General features: G+C 42.7%; 1 protein-coding gene across 1 annotated transcript in view; it reads left to right on the top strand.

Annotated features, from left to right (window-relative positions):
• Positions 1-12627, top strand: part of Cabcoco1 (ciliary associated calcium binding coiled-coil 1) — a 99304-nt gene that overhangs the window by 79963 nt on the left and 6714 nt on the right. The gene's annotated exons all lie outside the window — the stretch shown is intronic.

The raw sequence follows: 12627 nt of genomic DNA, 5'->3' as shown, positions 1-12627 counted from the left end.
TAAATTTTCCTACGCACCAAACATGGTCCAGCTACATGTATCACACTGGCCTGAATCTCACCTAAAACCCCTGGGTGCTAGACAGTCATTGCATCTCCTTCTCATAGGCTGCCCCAGCCCCGGGTCTAGCAATGTGCAGGTACTCTCCCAGCTGCTGCTGTCTGCCCCTCACTTGTCACTGTGACACCTGTCATCCACTGTGATGACACACAGTTAAATACAGTCTGTGGAGTGTTACAATCTTTTCTCCCTGGGGTGGGTGGGGGGCAATGATTTGAAAAGTGAAAATGGGAGTCTGAAATCCACAAGACAAAATCAGTACCACAGTTGCCATAGGACATCTGATACAATGCCAGGACACCCCAGAGACCTCAGCTAGGAGGGCGGCTTGGTGTCACCCTGGGACTCCTTGTGTAAGAGGCATGGATCAGACCTGGTGTTAGGGGCCAGGTGGACAAGGAAACTTACCCCCGACAGAACTAATATCTCATTCACCCAGCTTTGACTTGAAAATCTTATCCAGCCTATATATATATATATATATATATATATATATATATATATATATATATANAGAGAGAGAGAGAGAGAGAGAGAGAGTTATATATGTTTGTTTTTGAAACTAAGTGTTCATTTAAAATATCAAAATATATTTTAAGCGTATTAGAGGGCAGGGTGGGAGAGAGGGGTCGGCTCACACAACCATAGCCGCTCCTAGAAAGGTTTTTGAATGGTCTAGGTTACTGGCTGGTTTTCCATATTCCTCTTCCTAGAGAAAACTGTGATCCTGGTTAACAACAACAAAGTAAAATAAAACAAAAAACCAACAACAATAAAAAAACAAACAAAGATTGCAGTGGCAAGGTCTCAGACAAATGGCTAGGGCCCCTGGTGCCCCTCTCCTATTACACTGTGAATTAGTCCTGTACTCAGACTTAGGGATGACCCCAATGGTTTTTATGCAGTGCCATGTTTAATAGAAAACTCAATACTCCATACCTCACTTAGGCTCAGGGCTTAATCTCGGGACAAGTTCTTTTTCTTAATGTACTTGATGTCCTGGCTGGCTTTGTGTGTCAACTTGACACAAGCTGGAGTTATCACAAGAAAGGAGCCTCCCTTGAGGAAATGCCTCCATGAGATCCAACTGTGGGGGCATTTTCTCAATTAGTGATCAAGGGAGGAGAGCCCCTTGTGGGTGGTGCCATCCCTGGGCTGGTAGTCTTGGGTTCTATATGAAAGCAAGCTGAGTAAGCCAGGGGAAGCAAGCCAGTAAGGAACATCCCTCCATGGCCTCTGCATCAGCTCCTGCTTCCTGACCTGCTTGAGTTCCAGTCCTGACTTCCTTAAGTGATCAACAGCAATGTGGAAGTGTAAGCTGAATAAACCCTCTCCTCCCCAACTTGCTTCTTGGTCATGATGTTTGTGCAGGAATAAAAATCCTGACTAAGACACTTGGGAACTTTCTTTTTCAGATCCTCAGTGTGTGTGTGTGTGTGTGTGTGTGTGTGTGTGTGTGTGTGTGTGTGTGTGTGTGTGTGTTTATTCTTCTAAGCTTCCATTTCCTCACCTCTAAACTACAGATAAATATTCTAGACAACCTAGAACCAGTGTAGTGTTAGTATTATCAACAAGGATCGCTTAGTACCGGGTTTACTGTCAAGCACACGTGGATTCAAGTTCTCAGGGGAACTCACCATTTGCTGCCTGTGTAACTGTGGCTCAATCATCTAACACCATTGGGTTTGGGGGGAGGGAGTGGTTTAAAAAAAATAATGTCACCAAAACCTCTCGTCACAGTGAAGCATAATTCCAGAGCATGCTTGTAATGTGCTTTGTAAAGCAGGCCTGGCCCCGTTGTCATACGCAAGTGCTCTGCCTCCTCAACGTTGCTTTGCCGAATGGGGGGTGGCACACAGTGGGTGATACCCCAGTGCACAGCTCCACTGCCTACATTTTATGGGGTGCCAGGCAGGGGGTGAGATATGGAATAGCAATATAAAATCTGCGAGTCATGGTCCAGGAAGACGGCGTCTCCACTGCCCTACTGAAGGTCTCTGAAGCTACTGGGCTTTACATGAAGGAGTAATGGCTGTTCAAAATTTGAGAGTACACTGTCTTTAGAGTAACTACTATGGGGGCCTGGGGAGATGACTCAGGCGGTAATGAGCTCATCATGCAAGCATAAGGACCAGAATTCAACTCTCTAGCAGCCGAGTAGGTGTGGTGGCCCCACCACTAATTCTGGTGCTTAGAGGATGGAGACAAGAGAATCCTGGAAAGGGGCTTGCGATCTGGGCAAGCAGACTTTTCAAGCTCTGAGTTCAAATGTGAGACCCTGCATCAGGTAAAGAGTGATCAAGGGAAATACCCAATGTCAATCTCAGGCCTCTCCAGGCAGGTTCATAAAGACATTCACACACAAACAAACACACACATGCACACATCTACACACACGCACATGCACATGCACACATAAACACACACACACATACCTGTTTGTCCACTCACATGCAAATACACATGCACATGTGTATACACCTCACACATATACAGGCAACAAGCAAAAGCACCATCACTGGTCAATTCATATGAAAGCATCATTGTCGGTCACAAAAGTTAGGCCACCCTGACGTGTTTTCAATGAACGCACACCCTCATGCCTTACCCCTGACCCTAGAGGTCTCTGATGGAAGCAAGGCATGCTCCCCTGCCTTCCTGTCACCTCCACAGACCAAGACATCATGGCTCACACACAGCTACATCTCAAGGTCCTTGTGACAGCTACTACTCGAAAGAAACTTTCAGTGTAGTGAACGAATGTGTCCGGAAGACCAGATGGAATCATGGAGGTAGGACGCAGGGGAGAACATTGCTCCGAAGGTGCAGTCTGGGAAGATGGAGGGAGAAATGCCACATCCCTTCAGCTGCTTTTTCTCCTTCCCTTTCTGTTTATTCCTTTCATCCTTTTCTTTCTTTAACCTTCTGTTGGTGAGTGCAGTGATGGGAAATGTGTATTCGTGTCCCTGCACGAGTGCGTGCGTGCGTGCGTGTGGGGGTTGTGTATGAAGAGATCCTCCTACCATGGAATGCACATGCAAGCCAGAGGACAACTCTCGAGTTAGTTTTCTCAATCCCCACCTTTCACGGGGTCTGGGGCTTGAATTCAGGCTGCCAGCTTTTCATGACAAACACCATTATCTGCTGAGCCATCTCAAGGCCCCTCCACCCTTTTTTAACTGTCCTCTCTCTAAAAAAAATATCTACTGAGCACCCACTGTTTTTAGTCACTTTTCACTGTGTAAAACAAGTTAGAAAACGTTGGCAATCCTTATAGCTGGAGCCCGAGGTCTGTGAAGGCAAGAACTTGGCCTTCAAAGATGCAAAGGAGCAGAGTCAAGAAAGGCAAAGAGCCAAAGTAAGGCAGATGTATAAACACCGTGGAGCTGTTCCTGAAGAGCTTCCTGGCTGATTGAGTGTTAAGCCCGGGCAAAGGGAATAACCACTCTACTTTGGGTCCCGTAGAAGTGAAGCTACTTATATCAGTAAGGTAAAGAAGCCGGAAAGAGGAGGAGGCTTGAGGAGACAATAACATAGGGTAAGTGGGCAAGCCCAGGCCTGCCCAGTAAAACTCCAGAACACACAGACCGTACAGCTGAGATACGCTCTATCACTGCAGGAAAACACTGGGTCTGGGCAGCTTCTGTCTTGTGTAAACAGAGCAAAGGCCATTTGAAATTCAGCAACATGGAATGTGTCTTCTGTAACCGGACCAGAGATGACCTAAAGTAGTTCAGAAGGACTTCCTAAAGAAACTGCTCTCAGTGTCGGTAGAAGCAGGAGGAGTCAGTCCAGGATTTCAATATACACCAGGCTGGGTTCGAGTGGGGTAAAGGGAGCCCAGATTTCTAGAACATTCCAGTCTAGAATCTAGATATCACCAAAATACTTCCGAGCTGTGTTTAAGACTAAACGGGCAGAGTCTGCTAAATATAGGCAAAAGGTCTTCTTAGAGAACTCGGTGTGTAAAGAGGAAGGACCCTGACTCCTCAAAGTGAGTCTGCCTTTCCTGTAACAAGATCTAGAAAGTGACCTGCAGCAGCGCCTCTGACACAGGAAGCCCCTTTTCCCTGTCAGCCTGAAGACTGCACCCTGATAATACAATTAAAGACTCAACTAGGAGATGTTAAAACAGGTAGCAGGGGGACCAAGCAGGGCTAACCAGAAAGGGAAATATTTATGGCTATGACAACATGTTTCCTAGTAATAATTTATGAGCCTACTGGAAGAAAAGAGAAAGAAGCTCACAAACTAGGAGTAAGAAAAAAAGAAAAGAAAGAGATCCGAAATGTAAACAGCGTGCCTTTGGCAAACTTTCTTCAGTTAAAAAGGATGGCTGAGGTTGACTAAAGCAAATGGCTACATTTCCCTGGTCTCTTGCTTCCTCCATGCTAAGGGTTATGGACTGATTTACAACTTCCTGTGTTGTTTTTCAAATCTATATTTGTCAGCACATTTTTTTTTTAATGTCAGATTACTTAAAATAGATACGTCGGGTCTTCAAAGTCAGGGACAATGACAGCATTGACTTCTCTCAGAGTTTCTTAGCACTTTATAAACATCCTAATCGTTTAGCCTCCTGAACGCTCTATTTCTAGATGAAACTCGGTTTACTAAAGTTTTAAGAAGGCTTCCCACCCCCTTCCCAGTTTTCTTGATGACTCCGGGGCTGCTGTGGAGTTCAACCACAGCTCTTTGAAGTGAAGAGGAGTGCTCCATCCAAATAACCTCTGCCTCAGCTTCATCGTACACAGGGACTTCGCTGCTGTCAAAATAACAGAGAGGATCCCTGGCCACCACGCTGACCCCCTCCCCGCCACTGCCAAAAGAATAGAACCAGAAAGATGTAGTCTCTTCCACTGTGGCTCTGCTTCCATCCATCATGGCGTGTTGCCTCCAGTCGTTTCCGCAGGCTCAGGCAGGTGGTTGTTCAGGGAAAGAGAGGATATTCTCCTTCATCTGCATTCAAGCCATCCACGGGCCCAACAGAAATGCAAAAGGGGAAAGGGGAAAATTCATGTTTTAAGTTTATATCTGATGATTCAAAACAGGCTTTCCACTATGATAATACCTCTACTCATCGTTCAGACTCACTGACTGGCGGTGTTGTTTAAGTTCAAACCCTTAAAACAAGAGGTAATGTAAAATACTTCAATTTTTTTTTTTTTTTTAAGATTTATTTATTTTCATGTATGTGAGTACACTGTCGCTGTCTTCAGACTCACCAGAAGAGGGCATCAGATCCCATTACAGCCGGTCACAGCCACCATGTGGTTGCTGGGAATTGAACTCAGGACTTCCAAAAGAGCAAGCAGTCAGTGCTCTTAACTGCTGAGCCATCTCTCCGCCCCATGCACTTCAAGTTTTAATACTAAAGCCCTAAGAAATAACACAACATCCCAAATGAAAGTCAACAAAGATGCATATATGACAGTGGCTTTCTTTTTAGTACTTCACACTGTCCCTGAGTCCCTATTGCCGATTGTAACATGGTTGGGTAAACAAGCATACTGCAGGTGGTCTGCAAAAAAAAAATTCTGAAAAATCATTTGGTGTTTCCCAGCTATTTATAACCATGTTTTCAACCCTCACCCTGAGAAAGCTGCCAGATAGTCACTATAAGAATCAAAAAGTACAAATCCAGATTTAGTACTTTCAAAATCACTGATACTCCACGCTCACCAAAAGACCCCACAAGTCCGCCTTGTAATGCCCAAACCTTTTGCTCTTGATTTAATGTGTGTGTGTGCGTGCATGTGTGTGTGTGTGTGTGTTAAAGGGAATGAGTGAGAGCCAGGCCATCACAGGCCACATATGATACAGAAAAAAAACAAAAGATAGACTGATAAATTAGGCAAGGGAGGGAGTAAATACCCCCTCCTCTGTGAAGCGGACAAGTTGTCTAACGTCCAATAAGGCGACACAGTTGCAAAATATGCAACGGGACCGAAGAGAACGTTCTTGGGTCCAGGGAACTCATCCAGTGAAGTGGCACCGGGTGTGTTTGACATTTGAGACACTGTCACTGACTAGATGGCACCGTGACAGCCACATCCTACTGAGTGTACCAGCCGGCCTACTCGACATTACCAAACACAGATACCATGGACCCAAGTCGTCAAATATGGCTGCCGTAGTCTGTCTTCCAATGACCCCATCAGCAAGACGATCCTCTGAATAATAACAGTAATTATAAATAATAATAAGGTTTAATAATCCCTCTCCCTTTGAAGAACGCCCAGCCTTTTTATCCATGTTATCTAATTTGTGCTTGAAACAATTCGATGTAGCAGCCAGGTAGCAATTACCATTACCCTTGTTTTATAGATAAATAAACTGAGGCCTGGGGAGTTTCTTCTCATGGCACAATTAGGAACAGAGCCAACCCCAGAGCCCATAATTCAGCTCTCTGTCTTCCAGATTATTGCATCCTCAGAAAATATCTAGGCATCTGAAGAACAGTTCTACCCCTCAGGAAATGTTTGTACCAGAGCCAGACCAAAACATCTTTTGCTTCTAAATTGCATTGACACCTAGAGAAGAGAAAGGATTCACTGGCAAGGGTCTGGCGGGCGATCTGTGGTCCTGATGAGAGGCACACCCAGGTTCTATCAAATAGTGTCACTGCCCCCACCCCCAACAGATGAACCCTTGCAAATGCCAAAGGTCTCTAAAAGACTCTAGAATCAGTTTTTTAATTATCCAACTATACATATACATATATATATGTATATATACATATACATATATATATATAGTCGATTTATATATATGTGTGTGTATGTATATATATATAAAGTTGGATAATTAAACAAACTGATATATATATATATATATATATATATATATATATATATATTTCAAGTCTAAGATTAACATGACCAAGTCAAGATACATTTGTTGTTGTTGGTTTTTTTTAATGGGCCCAAGGTGTTAACTGATGTACTCTAAAGCAGATTGCAAATTGGTTTTCTGGGGCTTGCCAATTTAAATTCTTCCCTGCAGCTTCAGCTGGGGTGGGGCATCTTCATTTCCTGTCCCGACTTGTGCTGCAGTAACCTGGTCCCCATTTAGGTGATTAGCATGTGTGTGTATCTGCTGGTCTCCAAGCTCTGTGAAGTTATAAATGTTCAAACTACCCGTGTGCCATGGGTAAAAATAGCACTCGTTATTAGATGTCAATTCATAGCCTGCAGGAGCCTGGCAACATTTTGAACCTTTTCAAAATGTAAATACTGCATATTAAGCATAGGAGAGAAAAATTAGTCTGCTGCTTGTGCATTTCCAAGTCAAAAAAACTAGAGGAGGAGGAGGGGGAGGAAGAGAAGGAGGAGGAGGGAGGAGAGGAGAAGGAAGAGGAAGAGGAAGGGGAAAAGAAGGAACTGGTATATGCAGCAGTGGGTATAGTAATAAGTTTGCAAGGGGTGGATCACAAAGGGAAAACTACTCCAGACATGGATTGAGTGGTCTCTCCTGTCATCTCCGCCCTGTGGATTTCCTCTTTGCATCTTCTGTTTAGTTTATGGCCTCCTTGTGGCCGTGCAGGTGCCATTTCGATGCTGCTACTTTAGATGCAGTGTATTTTGGGCAACAGGGTTGGTGTTGCTGTTGCTGTTGCTGTAGCAGTTGTTGTTATTGTTGTTGTTGTTAAAGTTTTTCCAAAAGCACACAGCACTTCTTCATTAGACTTGTAAACTAGGCATTCCTCTCCTTTGGGGTGGGAGGGGAGTGGGGGTGGAAGAGGTGGGGGTGGGAAGGGAGTGGGGTGGGGGTGGGAGAGGTGGGGCAGGGGTTATGTGGAGAACAGAGTGGGGGTAGACAGTTAAAACTTTACAGGAATTTTTCTCTGTGTCTTTTCCCTTCCATTAATAGTGGGGAAAGTTGGCAATCAAGCTAAGCTTTCTGAAACTTTTGACATATTTTAGTAAGTTCTGATTTACATATGAAGTCATCCTCCAACAATTCCAAACAAATGTCTTTTCAAAGCAAGCCCACTTTTTTTTTTTTTTTTTTTTTTTTTTTGTCTTTGGCTCACAACAGAAGTGACTGGATTTTTTTTTTCTTTTGCTCTCGATTTTTCTACCACTCAAAATAATAGAAAGTTGTCGTCTCCTTAGGTTCTTTAATATCACAGAGGATCTAATAACAGATCTGCAAATTTACCACCTTAAGGATGTGCTAACGGTTCAAACATAACCCACAAACCTTTTGTGGTTCAGCCATTCTCCGGAGAGGATCCGTGGATGGGAGTCAATACTGTTGGTAATGTCAGCTCACATAGGCTAGGAGAAAGAATGGAGTACCACAGCATGTCCCACGCGACATCTTCACAGTCCTGCTCAGGCACATGAAGGTCTGGAAAGGGAGTCTGGTTCCCTATAAGCATATTTTCAGAGTCAAACTGACCCCCCAGAAGAGGTCGAAATTCCTAGCATTTATTCCCATGGTAGATATCCAATTCATACTGAAAACACAACATTTCAAAAGATTTCTAGTGATTTCGTTTGGCTCATAAGTAAAGGGCTTACATAGAAAAGAAGGGGGGAAAAGACACAATATTTGATGGGTGGAGTTTTGTACTGATGAGTATTAAATTATGCCAAAATGCCATTCATTTGATATTCCTTAAATACCATAGCACAAGTCAAGTCAAGCACAGATTACAAACCATCTTAAATAACACAAATGTAATGCACACACAAGGAACAATATAGCCAGCTTCAGGTAATTTCCGTGTAACAGATAACATCTGGGGCAAATGCAGAAAGTAAGTTATGCAAAACTAATTTGCAAGTGACCACATCTGTGGATGTTATTTATTGCATGTTCACTTAACAGTCCATTATTCTGCTTAGAAATTTCTTTTCCTCTTTATTAATTAGAGCCTTTAATGTACTCACCTTGGTTCAAATGGCCTGCTTGTAATCAGAATATATATATATATATATATATATATATATATATATATATATATATATATATATATATATTCTCATGAAGCAAAGTGGTTGTTTTTATTATATCTGTTTGTGTGCAAACATTCAGAAATGACAAGAGAAACACATTGATTGCTTTATATCCAAAGTTATATTTAGGGGGTATTTGAAAGTCAAGCAAAACCAGTAATTTGGCCAAATGGATACGTGTACATCAGAGAATTCTACCTTTTAAACTCACCATTATACCCAAGGCAAGTCATTCCAAGCATCTCCCTGTGTCTCATGGTCTGAATGTCACAAGTGCTAGTCTTCTATTGAAAGGGGGTGGGCTTATGAAATGGATAAATTCAGACCAAATAGGTTAAGATTCGGGTTTTTTGTTTTGTTTTTTTAAAAAATAAGATACATTTTCCCTTTTCTGGTTTTATTTTTCCAGATTTAAAAGGTAACATATTAGACTTTTTTGGGGAGGGGAGACATGAAAAAAATTGCCATCCTACAGGAATGTACAAAAATAGTTGTAAAACTGGCTTTATTTAATTTGCTTCAACTATTCATAGACTTGAGGAAATTATAATGTTCTCCCAGAAAAAAATTCTAACTCAATAAAGCTGACCATGTCTCTCTGTTTTAAATAGATTTTATTACAGAGCCAGCAATGTTGTAAAACATGAGGTTTTGTTAAAAAAAAAATACAAAGGCCTAATTGTATTTTTTAAAGAAAGTATTGCATCAGACGGCTTCATTTAAGCGTGTTTGCTGGCTCCGTGTGCTGACCACAATTATTGATTCGAATTTCCCTTGGACTTGTATTTTAAGGAAGGCGACCACTTTCCATAAGGAAAAACTCGCTGTGATGCTTGGGAGCCTTTTGTTTATTTCAAACTCTGTATTTAAAACTGCACCTCCGTCTACTGCCTAACACAGCTAAATTTAATTCTTCGTGAAAGAGAGAAACAGCTGCGGTTTGGTTCATTAACAGTACGCAGAGCATGCAAAGAAAAGAAATTCTCACCCCCCCCACTCCTGTGCATGAATTGAATCAATTTAATAGTTATATGAACTACACACATTTTAAAAAATCAAGAGAAAGAAAACCTCAACTGTCAGCCATAATTTCAGCTTCTGGGAATAAATGTAAGCCTCGATCTATCAAAGGAAGAAAGTGTGAACCCAGAGAGACCCACGTCTCCACACGTGTGCTAGGGCACACACACGCACATTAGCACACACCTTCACAGACATATGTTCATACACACACAAATGAAATACATTCACAAACATAGACTCATACATGTATACACTTATGCACACAGGCACATCAAGCATACATGCCCACAGATGAACACATATACATACACACACAATTTGCATATATATGCATACACATACACACAGTTACATATTCCACATATTTACATATATACACATGTACACGTACATATACATACACACATACAGTCACACATGCACTCATACATATAGACACATACAAACACTCTCACATACATACACACATATTCACAGAGAGAGAGAGACAGAGACAGAGCGGAAAAAATATAAAGAAGGGAGGGCAGTATGGCTCAGTGGTTAAGGTTCTAGAGGCTCTGAGTTCAGTTCCAAATACCCATGTTCGGTGCCTCAAAACTCCCTGTAACTACAGCTCTATAGGGATCTGATGCCCTCCTCTGGCATCCAAGACACACAAGTACACACACACACACACACACACACACACACAGCTTTTAAAAAGAAGTCAGTTGATCAATTCAGACCACAGAGGTGTGGGGAAGAAAATGTAAGCCGTAAACACAAACATCTGTTTGCAGTTAACTGTAGAATCTGAGGACGGGGACAGCAGAGGGCGAGTCGTGGGCTCTGCTTCACCAAATGGAGAGGTTCTCTGTAAAGAATGTCCTTAGATGAGGGTCAACAAGCAGAAGACCCCAGCCTGTGTGCCCAGAGCACAGCAGGAACCTGGTGACAGTGACAGTAAACGAGACATCGCTCTACCCACTAGAAAAGTAAAGCATGTTTAACCCACCCATCAGCGCATGCTCAGTGCAAGCCGCCCCCACTGCTCAGCGCATGCCCAGTGTCAGTGGGCTCTTCTTTTTCAGTGGCTGGTTTGTCCTTGTCAGCCCCTCCCCAAACACACACTGTGGTTTTTCTCGCCATAAATTAAAGTCCAGGCCTCCAAGCTAACTCCCATTTTCCTTCCCAGGTCTCCAATTTTCCCACAGGCAACTTCTGTATTTTACCTGTAGAGTATCAGGCGAACGCTGAAACATGGTTGGCTTCTTTTTCTTGTCTAGGAAAAATGAAAACCAACAGGAGACTTGGGAGTTCACAAGCCAAGAATGACAGGGGGTTTGCGCATAGCACTGAAGAGACACGGGTCCTTGATCCCTCACTTGGCAAAAAGTAACAGCCTGCCAATGTGACCTACCCGAGATAAACAGCAGGCATGGCATCATCCAATAGAATAAAAATTAAAGGTCTAGCAATATCAATAATTTCCCAGGATGGACACGATGATAAATTACAGTTTACCGAAAAACGGCTGAAGCTTAAGGTCACTGCCCTGGGCTCTAATATGACTACCAGCGGTCACTATGCAATTATTTGATCTTAGCTCAATCACATTACCTCTCCATTGCCGAATATTCTTGCCTCGATATGTCTACAACTAAACAGCAACTTCCTGTATGCGCAAGCAAATATCAATGACACGAATTCAGTCCGAATGCACACACGTTGGTAAACCCATCAAACAAATCCTCCTCCAGCGCTATCCAAAACGTGTAAAGGAGAAGCATTAATATTTCAAGGATGGGGTGTAACACAGAACTTAGAAATGACTGCAATTCTTTCGCTATTCCTCCCTCCCCCCAAAAAAGTGTCCTAAGATGGTAATGGGGTCGGGAATGCTTTTTCATAGTTCTTCAAACTCGCGCGCTCAGGCCCAACTCTTGTTAGCAGAGTAGTGAGTTCATCTCAGAACTTCACTAACGAGCTCATGAGTGTTTGCTATGTAAATTGGAACAAGTTATTGATTTTTAGTGAGGTATGTAGAAGATATAAAAACCAGAACATTCAAGTGGCCGTGTCTTTACAGATCAACTAAGATGGGAAATTAAATTATGGTTAAAAAAAACACTGCCTGTTAAACAGAGAATTAGAAGAAGGGGAACTAATTAAAAGAATCAGAGGCTTGATGCCTTTAGTAACCTCATCTCCTCTTCCACGCCACGCCACCGTGGCTGGTCTATGGACCCTGCCAAGTTGGTGTCCAAGGTTCTCCATATCTTTCAGTGCTGTTTCTGACAGCCTTCCTCTGCCTGCACTCCATCTGCAACCTGTTGGCAAAGTACTGTCAGCTGCCCGCAGGGAAGTCTCACTCTGCCATGAGTTCGCTGTGAGCCCTCTGATGAGTCCGTGTTCTGGTCTTATATACACATTGAACTTCAGAAATTCTAGTGTGTTCACCGCTGGGATCTCTCTCTCTCTCTCTCTCTCTCTCTCTCTCTCTCTATATATATATATATATATATATATATATATATATATATATATATATATATCACATGTATAGCCACATGCATGTGGAAGCCAAAGGTTAACTTTC

This window comes from Mus pahari, chromosome 9 (genome assembly GCF_900095145.1).
Source record: "Mus pahari chromosome 9, PAHARI_EIJ_v1.1, whole genome shotgun sequence".
Classification (NCBI taxonomy): Eukaryota; Metazoa; Chordata; class Mammalia; order Rodentia; family Muridae; genus Mus; species Mus pahari.
Note: the sequence above shows the minus strand (reverse complement) of the source record. Positions and strands in the feature narration are given on the sequence as shown.